General features: G+C 37.8%; 1 protein-coding gene and 1 long non-coding RNA gene across 6 annotated transcripts in view; one reads left to right on the top strand and one right to left on the bottom strand.

Annotated features, from left to right (window-relative positions):
- UMAD1 (UBAP1-MVB12-associated (UMA) domain containing 1) overlaps window positions 1–13,680 on the bottom strand; it is a 206,092-nt gene that overhangs the window by 51,241 nt on the left and 141,171 nt on the right. The window lies entirely within an intron of this gene.
- LOC130852345 (uncharacterized) overlaps window positions 1–13,680 on the top strand; it is a 169,263-nt gene that overhangs the window by 146,619 nt on the left and 8,964 nt on the right. Inside the window, exon 2 of the long non-coding RNA XR_009053332.1 lies at window positions 3,540–3,591. This is a non-coding gene — a long non-coding RNA (uncharacterized LOC130852345). The remainder of the gene's footprint in view (window positions 1–3,539; window positions 3,592–13,680) is intronic.

The following is a 13,680-nucleotide window of genomic DNA, read 5'->3' as shown; positions in this document are numbered from 1 at the left end:
TCTGAAACACCAAGCCACCGAGCCAAATATCCCTTCACTACTGACAGATCACAGAACACCACATTTCCCCTCTAAAAAACTTAATCTGATTTGGATCTTACTATTACTTCTACTTTATTTCTTATTTTAAAATTTTAATATCACCATTTTCTTAAGTTATATTTTAGCTGGCAAGGAAAGTTGGTTTTACATTTATGATACGGGTGTGAAATTTTCTCTTTAAATATATGTATCGAGTTAAAACGGGTCAATTTCTCAAATATAAATAATATTTAAAATACTAAAAATATTTAAATAAGTATGCAAAATATATCAATATAAATACCCTAAAAACAACCGGTGGTACAAGTCAAAGGTGGGGGGCTGCCTCCGCCATCTTGTTTGCCTGTCCCAATCTATTCTATTCGTCTCCCACCTTTTGGCCACTGCAGCCATGGTGATGACTTGCTGAAATCTGAACTTCTCCTACAGAATTTAGTCTATATTATTATAAAAATCATATAATATAGACAACCATTTTTACCATATGATTAACACATAAGCATATGCTATAATATACCATTATTTAAATTTTCATATGTCTGTGTCCTGGACTATTAGACTGGTAAGATACTTGGGTAAAAAGAATTCATTCATCTCTGTGGCACTGAGCATAGCACTGTGCAAACAGTGGGCATGCTAATAAATATTTCCTGAATAGTGTTATAATGCCTTATATTTATATTTCATGTAAATAACTGCACTTCAAAGGAAATTCTATTATAATTATAATTAAAATAAACTAATTTTTAGTCCTAAGTATTTATTTGAATGATCCCATAAAAGCAAAAACTAATAGATTATTTGCCCTAATTTGGATTGTTGTAAGATTACTAGCTACATACCAGTGGGCTCGTCCCCTTCTTCCTTAGTTATAGATACATATCATGGCAATGTGCCTAGCTACCAACATTTCCCAGCCATTCCTGCTGGTAGAGGTAACCAGAGAGATGCTGTCGTGTGGTGCTTTCAGAAAAGCCATTTAAAGGGGGCTTGCTTTTGCTTCAATCCCCTCCTTCTATGGTTGGAGATGCAGTGGCCATATTGTAATCAAGAGGCAACCTAGTGTATGGAGGCCACATACTAAAGGTGGTGGAGTAGAAAGATAAGAGTCTAGGATATTGATGTTGTCATGGAGTCATTATACCGGCTCTCAACTGCCGAACTTAGGACATTTTCAGATGAAGAAAAGTAAACCCCTGATTTGTTTAAGCCACTAGTCTGAGTGTCTGTTACTGGCAATCAAATGCAATTCCTGATTCATCCATGTGCAGACACGTTACAGGCAGCACCTAGGTTACACTATCTGAGGGGTGATTAAAAGTTCTCTTGCTTTCTCAAAAATACCTTTTCCTTGGTACTATACAGACTATCAAAGTATATCATGCCAGTATTATTCATTCTTTGGAGATATGAGTTGAAAGCATCTGTTAAAATGCAAATACTGTCCGAGAAGAGACATTTTAGGCCGATATAATTGAATCTCTCATTGTGAATTAATTTATTAACTTCCATGACTGGGTAGGTCCTGAGGGGATGGAACACAAGACAGATAAGTTTTCCTAAAGGAAGACTAGTCAAAAAAGGAGTGATGTCAGGCTACCACAGTAACAATCTCTTCTTCCCTCTCCTGGCCCCTGAACCCCATCCCCATCCCCTGACTTCATCCCCACCCCAAAGAGACAGATGGGCAGCCTTAGGGGCAGAAGGTACAAAAGATGAAAGGAGAGATACAGAACCTGAAGGAAAAGGGTACCAAAGGCAAACTTATGTTTATTACACAAGGCTGCCCATAACCTCCCCTCTCTATAGGAGTACTTTATTTACTTTACAAGAAAATTCCATAGTTAGCTAATAAATAGCATCAGTAGATTAGCTATTCATTTGAAAATTAAAAATCAGTTTTCTATTCACCAAGTGATGTGAAAGAAAGAACAAAATTGTGGTAGTGAGCAGCTGAAGCACAGAATCAGTTCAACGTGACTGGATTTACCTGAAGTTTTTACCAAGTGGATAGCTGATCCATTCCGGCACATAAACACCTCTCAGGTGCTTGCTGTTTTCTAGGCTCTGTGCTGGAAACTAGAGATTTGGAGATGATGATGATGTGCATGTCTTACCTTCAAAAAACTTGCAAACTTCCAGAGGAGACAGACATGTAAATAAACCATTACCACACCCTGTGATGTATATGACACTGTAAGTGTATACAAGAGCTGAAGTAGGAGAACAGAATTTAAGGATAGGGAAGGGTGGTTAGGGAAAGCCTCACAGAGCAAATGAAGCCTATGCAGGGCTTTCAAGGATGAATGGGGTTCTGCTAGGGAGATAAAAGGCGACATGCATTCTGGTCAGAAGGAAGAGTGCACACAAAGCTGGAGATATGAACTAGCATGGCAAGTTTGAGGACTACAAGTATTTGTTATCACTACAGCATAAAGTGCTGAGCTAGGAGTAAAAGAAGGGGAAGTAAGTAGGGCCCAGGTCAGGAAGCGCACTGAATGCCACGTTCATCAGTGTGGACTTTATTTGATGTTAGTCACGGAGCTGAGCCAGCGGTATGGTAAGATTTGTATTTTAGAAAAATCACTGCTAGCTGTCGATTTAGAAGAGAGCGAGGCTGGAGAGAGGATTATTACCTAGGAAACCTTCATAATAATGCAGACGACAAGGGACGAGGTCAGGCATGGTAAGGGTTCGTCTCTGGTTGTGCCGTGTGGAGGGTGAGGTGGGGGAAGAAGGAAGGTGACATCTTTCATCTGGACTGCAGTGTTCATTTTCGAAGAGTCACTTTTCACCCACCTGCCTGCCACATTTATAAAGCATACAGGAAATGCATGTTCTCTCTGAATTCCCTCTTTGAAGTTTTTTTCTTTATCTGTAATTATACTGCTAGAGATTTCATTCTAAATGAACCAAAAACAGAGGCAGGTAAGAAGGAGAATCTGAATTCTGCTGTAGGTGTCCTTTTAGCTTTCAGAATCAGTATTGCCACTTTATAAGAGAGCACTTTCTTCTTTTTTTAAAATGAAAAGGAGAGATGAGAATAGAGTGTACCTCTCCTGTCTCCCCCAAAATATATGGATAAATGAGAAAACATTCTTGAAGCACTTTGAGTTTCAAAGAACTATAGCTATATTATGATATCTCCAAGGGCGGGTTGGAATAGGATAACCAGCAAACAGCAAAAGGGCCAAGCATAGGACTTACCCAACTCAGGAGGTCTCCGAGTTAATAAGAGAGCTGAGTTATGGTTATGGTTGCCAGAGTGAATATAGGTGACTTTTTAAAGTCTAAGTATGATGCAAATATTGCATGGAACAAACTTATACTAAAAATTACCTGTTGTTTATCTGAAATTCAAATTTAACTGGGCATCCAGTATTTTTATTTGCTAAATCTGGCAGTTTGAGTTATGGTAGTACTTTAAGGGGAGAAGTTGGCTCAATTAATGACTTATGTATCTTATTTATGGCATTCTGGTTTCTTCTTTGCAATAGGAAATGTTTCAGCTACATATAAGGGGCTCCTGAAGCACAGCAAGATAAAAATGTGAGTATAAATGGAGAGTAACTTACAAAAACCTTACCAACAATATTGGAAATCTCATCTTTTAAAAACTGTGTTGTTCAAAACAGCAAAGGGGGGGGGGGGGCGTTCCTAACCAATGAAACAGTATGTTCCCATTTCTAAAGAAAGAATACTGTTCACTGACATAAGTACTACAACTTCAAAGACAAGTCTCTGTAAAAACCAAACAACCCACAAGAACATACAGAGATAAAAACTTTGAAAGAGATAACATTTAGAAAAAATTTTTTAACAAAGCATACTTTCATGATAAATGACAGAAAAGAGACCCACCCCCCAAAAAGTTTTTCATGTTCATAGAGGTCTTACTAATATGTCCTCAATTGACTGCCAGGAAAAGAGAGTGACAGGGCCAGCTCTGGAATCCAGGGTAAGGTGGAGAAGCCCAAATGTCCAAACTGGGAATCTTGCAACATTACACTAAAGCATTGTGGCTATTTTTTATGTACTTTAAGCTCACTTTTATTACTTCCAGACCTCTTTCCTCATTAAGACACAGATATAAAAACTAGGAGCTACTTATAGGGTAGATACCAAATAGTCTGTCTGCTGGTGAGATACAAACCTCCACTTTGCATGCGTAACAGCTGGAGAAAAAAGAACCCTTATTCATCAAATTTAAAAAGCGCTCTCTCATTTCATGCTAATTGTATGGCCTTTTGCATGATATACAAAAGATTGTGTAAGATGAAAGGAATTAAAAAGAAAACTACCAGTCTCGGAGGTTTTTTTTGGGAACAAGATTAACATTACTTTTTTAGAGAAAGTAAATGACAGAGTAATTCAAGTATTACATTTATTTTCAAGAATGACCTTTACTGGTTTTATTATTATCAACATCTATCCAACTGCCTCTTCCTGCCTTCCCCAGTGTGGCTCCATCCTACTAATCTGTGTTCCAAAACCTATTAGGTTAGTATCAAACAGTTCATAAATTAAAGAATTTAATATAAAGTACATACAGATTTCATATGACTTTTTTTCCAGAAAGGAAAGACAGGCTGATTATTCATAAGTGCTTGCTTCCCAGCTCCTGCAACACGTAGGTTCTGCTTCAACTGGTTTCTTACAGAAGCACAATATCAAAAATTCATATGTGGTTATGGATATTTATTATCAATAATAATACATAATATTCTAGTAAGTGACAAGATTATTCAAGGGTTGTAAATAAGATGATAAGCTGAGATAATTTCTGACACACCATAATTTATGGTATATGGCGATATTTGAACTGGGTCTTTGAAAACCTGAGTGAATTTAGATTTATGTTACTATAAATATCAACCAATTATTAACAACCATGTAAAAGTTGTCAGGGGAAGAGGTGGAAAGCAGAGAAACAGTAGGTGTAGTTCATTCATTTGGGCACAAAGCAGCACTTATTCCTTCCAGAACTATCTACCAATTACTATCAGTCAACTGAGTCAGGGTTAGCAACTGCAAAGAGCAGCTGCTTCCATGTGCAGCCCTTGAGGAAAGCAAAAGAATGATGGGGCTTCCCAGGCTCCCCAAAGGATTGACTGTTCGAGAGGTTATAAGCTGAATCCAACATGCTAATAACTAATATTTACTATACACATTAAGCCTTTTTTAACCTATTAGACTGGCATTATCCACTAAAACTATAAGGCAAAACCACATTTGTAATTTAAAATTTTCTAGTAGCCACAGTAAGAAAGTTAAAAGAAGCAAGTGAAATTCATTTTAATACTTTTTTTTTTTTTCTAACTCAATATATCCAGAATATTATCGTGGCAACATGTAATCCACATATAATATCACTGAAATATTTTACAATCTTAGTTTCATACGAAGTCTTTGAAACCCAGTATGTATTTTACACTTATAGCACATCTGAATTCAGACTAGGAGTCACATTTCAAGTGCTCAACAGCTACATGTGGCAAGTAGCGACCACATTAGGCAGTGTAGTTAAAATTTCACAACTTGGAGGGAAAAAAAAAAGGCCTTGTTCTTAATTACTACCTAATGTTTTCCTGCGAGTCAAATCTCAAGCTACTAGTGAGGGTACTTATTCTTTGTGTTAATGAACACAGTAAAAACACAAAAAAGCTATACCACTAGAAACAGGGATTGAATTCTAAGAGGTCACGCTTAATTTTCATTAATAAGAAGTATCTATCTATTAAACTACTTGCTTTCCCTGGCCATATTTCTGATCCTGCTACAAACTTCAGGAGTCTGAGTTCTTCTCTGAGGATCTAATTATCGGCCACATCACCCAACATTTAGCGAAATTTTCCCATCTTTACCTTTTGTCACGTGAATAAAATAGTGCCCCCCCCCCCGAAAAAAAGAATAGTGTTCCAAAGTAGTAAATTATGTAATTCCTAAATCCAAATTGGTTTATGACTAATTGGTAAGAATCATGGAGTTTCCTCATGAAAAGAGTTCCAAAAAATCAAGAAAAGAATAACTAAAAACAAATGAGTACCAAAATACACTAAATTCCAGGCTAACAAGCTCTTCGGCCCTTATGAAACTACAAAGGACTGCTTAAGGGCTTGCATGCAAAACCGAAACTCAACAAGCCATTTTCAAGAGCTGAGGCAGGGATGATCATTAGTAGAAAAATAAGTGACAGGTGCCAGTATTTAGTCCTCAAATCTGAATATTCAAAATGTAAAATATTTAATATTTTTTTAAAAAATGAATGCCGGCTTATATTTTTCTTCTTTCACATTTATTGTTAGAAGATTTTAATTTCAAGTTTGGGTTTTGACTCGACTTACAATTCCAGACAATATACTGGAAACCAAAAAGTTAGTGGAATTATACATTTTACAATCAACACCTAAAAAGATCTTGAGACAGAAACAGAATATTCCTCTTAGTCACTTATAATGAGATTAAGTAATATGTTTAAATATGTCAGAAAAACTAAGCATTCTCATATTCTGCTTTTATCCATAACTTATCTATATAATTCTCATATCATCCTCAGATCTCACACTCTCCTATAGCTCCACCTTTCTTTATTAGTAAAACTCCTTAACACTCGACTGTGGAAAGCAGTAGTACGGCTGATTCATTTCTTTCATTGATGGTTAGCTGTGTGATACCCCGAAATTTGCTTGAGGGACGACTGCCTCTGAGAGACAGTTATAGCCTCCAATCCTGGAGTTCAGTTATGGCCAACTGTCTTGCATGATCTTGCAACGATGAGCTTTTAGATGTGTAACACAATTTTTTTTAACCATAAATCTTCCACAGAGTAATAACCCCAACATTTTTAGACATGGAGAACAATGTTTAACAGAGCCTTGCCCCAAATAAGTGTTTAAGAAATACTGAAATAGTCTGATAGTTCAAAATGGACTCGGATAAGAAACTAGGGGATTGTCTATTTAACAGACTAATCTATTTTAGTTATGCAGTGACAAAAATGCAAAGTTACTCATCAGATCTTCTGGTGACTAAAGAAGGTTACACCAGAATCTGAATCCATTTTTCTTTCAGAGCAAAACTACAACCGTTGAAGCTGAAAGCACAGAATCTGGTTTCGGTTCTCAATGTCAATAGGCATGAGGTGGAGGTTTAAAAAAACAGTAACACCCATGGACATTATCCAACTAACAATACTGCACCTCCTTCTGCTCTGATTCCGTGGCCCTTTTGCACAACTGTGATTTCTGAGGGTCTTCGTAGGTCTGTGTACAAAGGCTGAAATTCTCTTTCATTGACTGTGGACTTGCAAGTTCACCCTGGTACAGGCTACCCAGGCACTGGCTAACTGCAATGCTACTCCCATTGCTTCCTTCTTTCCTTCCTTCAACAAGTATTTATTTGACACTTATTATATGTAAGTACTGTTTTTAGGCATTAGGGTTTCAGCAATAAATAAGACAGAGAAGATGGCAGCTTTCAACAATGTTACATTCTTCCAGTTATTACCTGTAACTTGTCAGATATGACACAATACAAAAAACTGTTGAATGTAAATAGTACTGATATATTAAAAACTGGGAATTAAAATTTTAAGCAGTAGCAACACCTATGGTGTGAAGAAAAGTTTCAGATGCTTATCATGTACTTATTTTGCCAACTTCTTAATTCCTATGCAAGAAAGTCTTGTACTATTTTAAATAGTTAAAGAAAGCTAAACACATACCAAAAAACACTTAAGAATGACTACTTAAAAATAAGAGAAAAGACACTTTAAATCACTTTAAAAAATATCATTTGAAATGTGTTTTCAGTCAGGAATGGATGCCAAAACAGTCACTACAAAGGAGAAACATCCAAAACACAACTGAGTTTTGAGGAAAGGCATAATAGATAATAGAACTAAGAGCCTCTTTAGGATTTGGGAATCGAGTCATCACTGAGCTGGCCGAATGGGAATGATTAATGATAACCTGAAAAACCAACAGAAACTATGGCAGAACCTGATGTAAATAATTCAGTTTGGAGAAATGGAGTAATTTTACAGATACACTCCCATGAATCCAGCACTGAAAAAATAAGGAATTTGTCCAAAGTTAGTGTTGCAGCACTAGGGTAATGAGCTGAACAAGCTATTCTGTCTTTGGTCTAATCTAAATGTTCATTCTTGCACGCAACTAATATTAAACATTTACTGAGTGCCTGACACATGCCCTGCACGGTGCTAGGCACAGAGAACACCATGCTCAATCAACCAGGATCCCTAGTTCATGATGCTCCTGGGTCACCATCCAAGGAGCTAGAACACAGGTATGTAAAGGTACTGAGGGAGCAGAAGAGAGGACTTTATGCTGCCTAAGGGAGACAAAGATGGCACCCGAGTTGAAAGATATTTGAGCAGGAGTTTGAAGGATGATTGGGAACTACTCAAAGTGTTCACGAGGTGTAAGGGGTAAAGAAAGCACTCCAGGAAAAGAGAGAACTGCATGTATAATCTCCGGGAGAAAGGAATATGCTCATGGCATGGTAAAAAACTGTAAAATGACACAGGACAGACCTGGATGTTTATACACTGAGCAGGGCCAGATCATGAAGAAACAGGCGCACCAGACAAAAGTTACTGGATTTTATCCTGGGAGAAGCTAAGAGCCCCCGATGTCATCCAATAAAATAAGGCAACTACATGGTCAGATCTGTGGCGAATGGGCTGAATGAAAGTAAGAATAGGGATCAGAGGTTTTTCAGAAACTCTGCAATAGTCCATGTGAGAGACAGTAAGGTCTGAACCCCTGCAGCTGGAGTGGAGAGGGAGAGGACAGGACAGATAAGTGAAGTAGAAATAAAGTGACTTGGTGATCAACTGGGTTGAGCTTGAGGAAGAGGAAGAAGTTGAGAGTAATTCCCTAGCTTTTACCTTGAGAAGATACCTGTCTCCATGCCAAGCATTTTATCAACTTTCAGTTTTGGATTTTGGCTCCCTGAGATTGGTCACTGCTGCTCTGCCTCCTTGGCGAGCTGCAACTAAGGAACCCACCTGCCGCAACTAAGAACCGGCATGAGGAAGGAAGGAAGGAAGGAGGGAAGAAGGGAGGAAAGGAGGGAAGAAAGGTGGGAGGGAGGCAGGGAAGGAGGGAGGGAAGGAAGGAAGGAAGGAAAAGAAAGAAAAGAAAGGAGAGAAAAGAACGTCAGTCCTTAGCTGCTACTGACTCCAGAGGTAGAAACAGAGAGGCAGCCGCCTCCGCCTCTGAGTGATGGTGAGAGGGAAGCACCACCACCTGTGCCTCGCTGCCTCATCTACTCAACCTTCAGCAACCACAGCAGCAATCCTTCATAGGGTGCTCATTTTAGATCTATACACAAATAATTAAGATGAAATATAGTTATTATGGGCCCCAGGAGTATAAGGCACTATGGAAAATAAAAGCAATGTGCAATAGTAGGTTTCTGCCGAGTTATGCAGGAAAGCAACACAGTGCAAAGCAGTGCTCAGTCAGGTGGAAGTCCGAATTCCAGCTCCATTACTGTTACTGGTAAACTGATGTTCTTGAACCTTGGCTGCCTCTTCTTTAAGATATCTGGATAACATAGTCTATCTCATTGGAAAAAATTGAGATAATGAGATAATATACGTAAATTTCCTACTAGTACCATGCCTAACTTATCATAGATTCAAAAAATGAGCAAATATCCTTCTTTATTTCCCATCCCCCTTTGACTACTCAAAGCCCTTCTGCTTCCAAATAGAATCCAGTTATCACCAATGGGTGTTTCTCTCTACTTCCCCATGTCTATTGTTGGCAAAAATGAAGCTTCTAAAATTAAAACGGGATGGTATCTATGTCACAGACTGCTTACAATCTATCCAATATCTATCATCCCTTTCTTCCTTATTACTGGACCCTGATTTTGCTGAGGGTAGTAAAGTACTAGGCAAAAAACATTTCCTAGGGTCCCTTGTCACTAGAGGTAACCTAGTGTGTGCCACAATAGAGCCAATAAAACTCTGTTAGAGATTATTTGGAAAGTTTCTAGACATAGGTATTTTTATTCTCCTTCAGCTGTCTTCCTTTTTCCAACTTCCTGGAAAGCAGGTATGATGGCTGGAGTTGCAATAGCTCTCCTGCAGCTATGAGGAAAATATCAAGATTCATAAAACATCAGCCTTGACATACTTGAGCCCCTGAAACAATGCTTCCACCACCTTCTACCTCACTTCTCATTATGTGGGAAAAATAAAGTCCTAAATTGAAGCCACTGCCTTTCAGGTCTCTGAAACTCTCTTCTGAGCACAATTCCTAAGTGATTAAGGAATTTCCTAAATTTAGGGATTTCCTTCAATCCTACTTTGGCATAAGTATCAAGGCATCAACGATAATTTTCTTCCAATTTAAAAAGAAACTCTTATTGAGTGTCCAGTATGTCAGATACTGTGTATATAGACATATAAATGAATATTACTTATTGACTCATTTAATTCTTACAGTAACCTTGCAAAATAAGTAGTGTCATTCTCATTTTACAGCAAACGGACATGAAGATCTGACAGGCTATCAAAGGTATCATAGTGATACATGGCGAACCAAGGTCGTAGCTCCATGTCTATCTGATGATGAAGTTCACATCATGGCAGCTAACCATGCTACTGCATGTGAGGAACCATGACTCCCAAGATAATGTCTCTCTAAACTAAGCAGTCACTTTTCCTAGGTCATCCGTACTGATATCTATAATTCAACTGGGGAACCACCTAAAAAGTATATCTAGAGCACGAAAAAACAGTGTGTAGCAGGAGACCACGAAGTGGCTGATGTGGCCAGGGTGAGAGCTGCATGCGCCTGAGGTACACTTGGCCTGAACGCAGCTGGACACGGCTGACAAGCTGGAAAGGAGGCTCCTTCTACCTGGGGCCTCCAGTCAACAAGGACCCGGAAGAAATCACGTCAAACTGGAAATGAGTGTGTGAGACTGAGGCATGGGAGAAAGTAAGGAAAGGTGTCCAATGCCACACACATTCTCACAGTAAAAAAAAAAAAACTCATGATTTTGTCACACGTAATTTTTTAAAAGAGTGAGAGATAATTAAAATTGGAAGTTGTGTATATCTCTTATAACCTATTTAAAAAACCCACTTTAAATACAGACTTGATTTATATAAGTTTACATGTAAGTATTACATAAATATACATACGAATGCATAGTTTAACTCTTTCCTCTTCACAGTGAATCTGAAGCAGCCAACAAGAAAATTCACAGTAAATTTAAAAATCATAAACAGGAAAAATATAAAACAGGCGCATGAGATAAGAGGAAAATAAAGCAAGCAGATATATATCCTATGGGATCCTAAACAAATACGAAAACTGAGCTGTAAATTTAGGTCTGAGCTTCCTCCTGACAAAGGAAAACGGAAAAAAATGACTAGGTACAAAATTCACAATGGCCATGAGAAAAAAATATTACCACCTCAGGAGAAACAAAATATTTTCTGTTAGCATAAAAGCAATAAGAAATCAGGAGACCTAAGTGGGACTTCACACAGAGAAACGATGTAACAGAGCAGACAACGTCTCGATAACTCCTCCATAATAAATGTCACAGTGTATTCCACACAACAGTTTCTCAGAGAGTTATTCAATCAAGCTGAAAAACAGTTCAGGGAAGGCAATCTGTGCAGGACTGAGGCAACTAGATAGGAATATACAGCTCTCCAATGGGCCAGCTTGATCTAGTAATAAATCCCAGAATATCTACATGAACAAAGAGACAGCATGTTCTTGAAATTATTCTCCAACCGAAACCAACTTAAGAAGTAGGATTATGCAACAGTTTACTGACTCTTTTCAGTTCAGAAGTTCTGAGAAAGTTTTCAGGGGCTTTTTATTATTATGTAAATGGTACTTCAGTCCACTGGCACTGTGCTCTTAGGTGCAGTACTTATATGCCAATCTTTTCTCCTTCTCCAAGGAGGAAAAGGCATAAAAAGGCAGAGAAAATGCGGGTTGCATTACTTTAAAAAATTATGGCTTCTTGCTTTTACATTAGGAAGTTCTAGTATACACACTTTCTATTATATAACTAGTGTTAGAGAAAATTTATGAATTCACACCTATAATGATTTCTTAACTAATTTAAAAGGCAATGAGTGAAAGGCATATACCTAGGAATATGACATTCCAAAAGTGGACACTGAACAGTCCTTGAACAGGTAGAAATTAATATCAATTATTGAGCAGAGCAGGATGAACAAAGGAGTTCACTGAAAACAAAAACCAAAAATGGAGGCACAGTAAAAAATGGGGCCTGTTAGGTCTGGAAAGAAATGTGAAATCTATGTAAATTTAGCTGAGTTTAACTAAGGTGTAATTTTTTTCTATGTATTCGCACTGGTGCACTCTCATACGCATATTCACAAGAATGGTCAGTAAAGTACAAAGTGGAATAGTCAGGAAATGCCAATTAGGCTAGGTACATTACCTGCGTGCCAGTTTTCCCACTGCATAAAGAGTCAGATGAAATTTGTCCTGCAAAAAAGAGTCTCCAGTTGTGTGTGAAGACAACATAAATATGGTTGTGCTTTAACTTAAACTCTCTATAGAGTCACAAGAAATTACAACAGTAACACAAACCAAAGAAGGAAAAAATAAGGACCATTTGATACTAATGAAAAAACAGGGGATTAGAAAAAAGATGGTTGTGGGAAAAAGGGAACAGTTGTTCTCCCAACATGGACCTCTCACCCTGCTGATTCTGCGGTGTTTAAAACTAAAAAAGTGAAAACTGGAAAAATGACAAGAAAATGACTACCAACAGATAAAAAGAATATTCTCTATGGTTTTTAAAATAATTTCTAAATTGGAGACAGAACGCTAGATTTGCTAAGCAAACAGCGGCATTTCCACATTGTAGTTCCTCCTTCTAAACACATACAATAAAAACAGATACTGGATCTAATGTAGCTCCGTGCAACGCAATTACAGGTTCCCTCCCATTCTTTGATTCTAATTGCAATCAACTGCAGTGAATCAACAGATGAGGCGGGTGGTTAAAGTTACATAACTTTAACAAACTAAGATTGCTAAAGTTAAATAAATATCATTGTGGTCACTTTAAGCTACCTAGCTTCATGAAGCAGAGCTACAAAAGCAGCAGGTTCGCAGGTTTCTGGCAGGGAATAATTGGTGCTGAGCAACAGACTGTGTACATGAGCAGAAACATTGCGTAAAACTCTCACTGCTGGCTTAGCCACACCATATGTGCATTTTGGATGGAAACAGGGGCAGCTCTCATACACCTCATGTAGTTTGGCCTTTTCTGGCTAGGATGAATGAACATTATGTTTCAGTGTGCTAGTTAACCCCAATGGAAATCAGAAAATACCAGAATTAGGACCTCTCAATTCTAATTTTTTCCAGCAGTTCTGAAACTAGGACAAAGATGAGTGGTGACAAAAATATATAAATTTGAAGTTATGGAAAAGATCTTTACAAACTCTCATAAGCATGCCTGAAATGAACTCAACTTGCCAATGTTTTGAGCTATCAACATCCCGAGCTAATCTGATCATCAGATATAAAAGTAAGATGTTTATAAATTTAAAGAAACAATAATAAAGTATTTTAATTATTCTTTACCGGTGGCCAA

Source organism: Hippopotamus amphibius, chromosome 4 (assembly GCF_030028045.1).
Source record: "Hippopotamus amphibius kiboko isolate mHipAmp2 chromosome 4, mHipAmp2.hap2, whole genome shotgun sequence".
In the NCBI taxonomy this organism is placed as follows: Eukaryota; Metazoa; Chordata; class Mammalia; order Artiodactyla; family Hippopotamidae; genus Hippopotamus; species Hippopotamus amphibius.
Note: the sequence above shows the minus strand (reverse complement) of the source record. Positions and strands in the feature narration are given on the sequence as shown.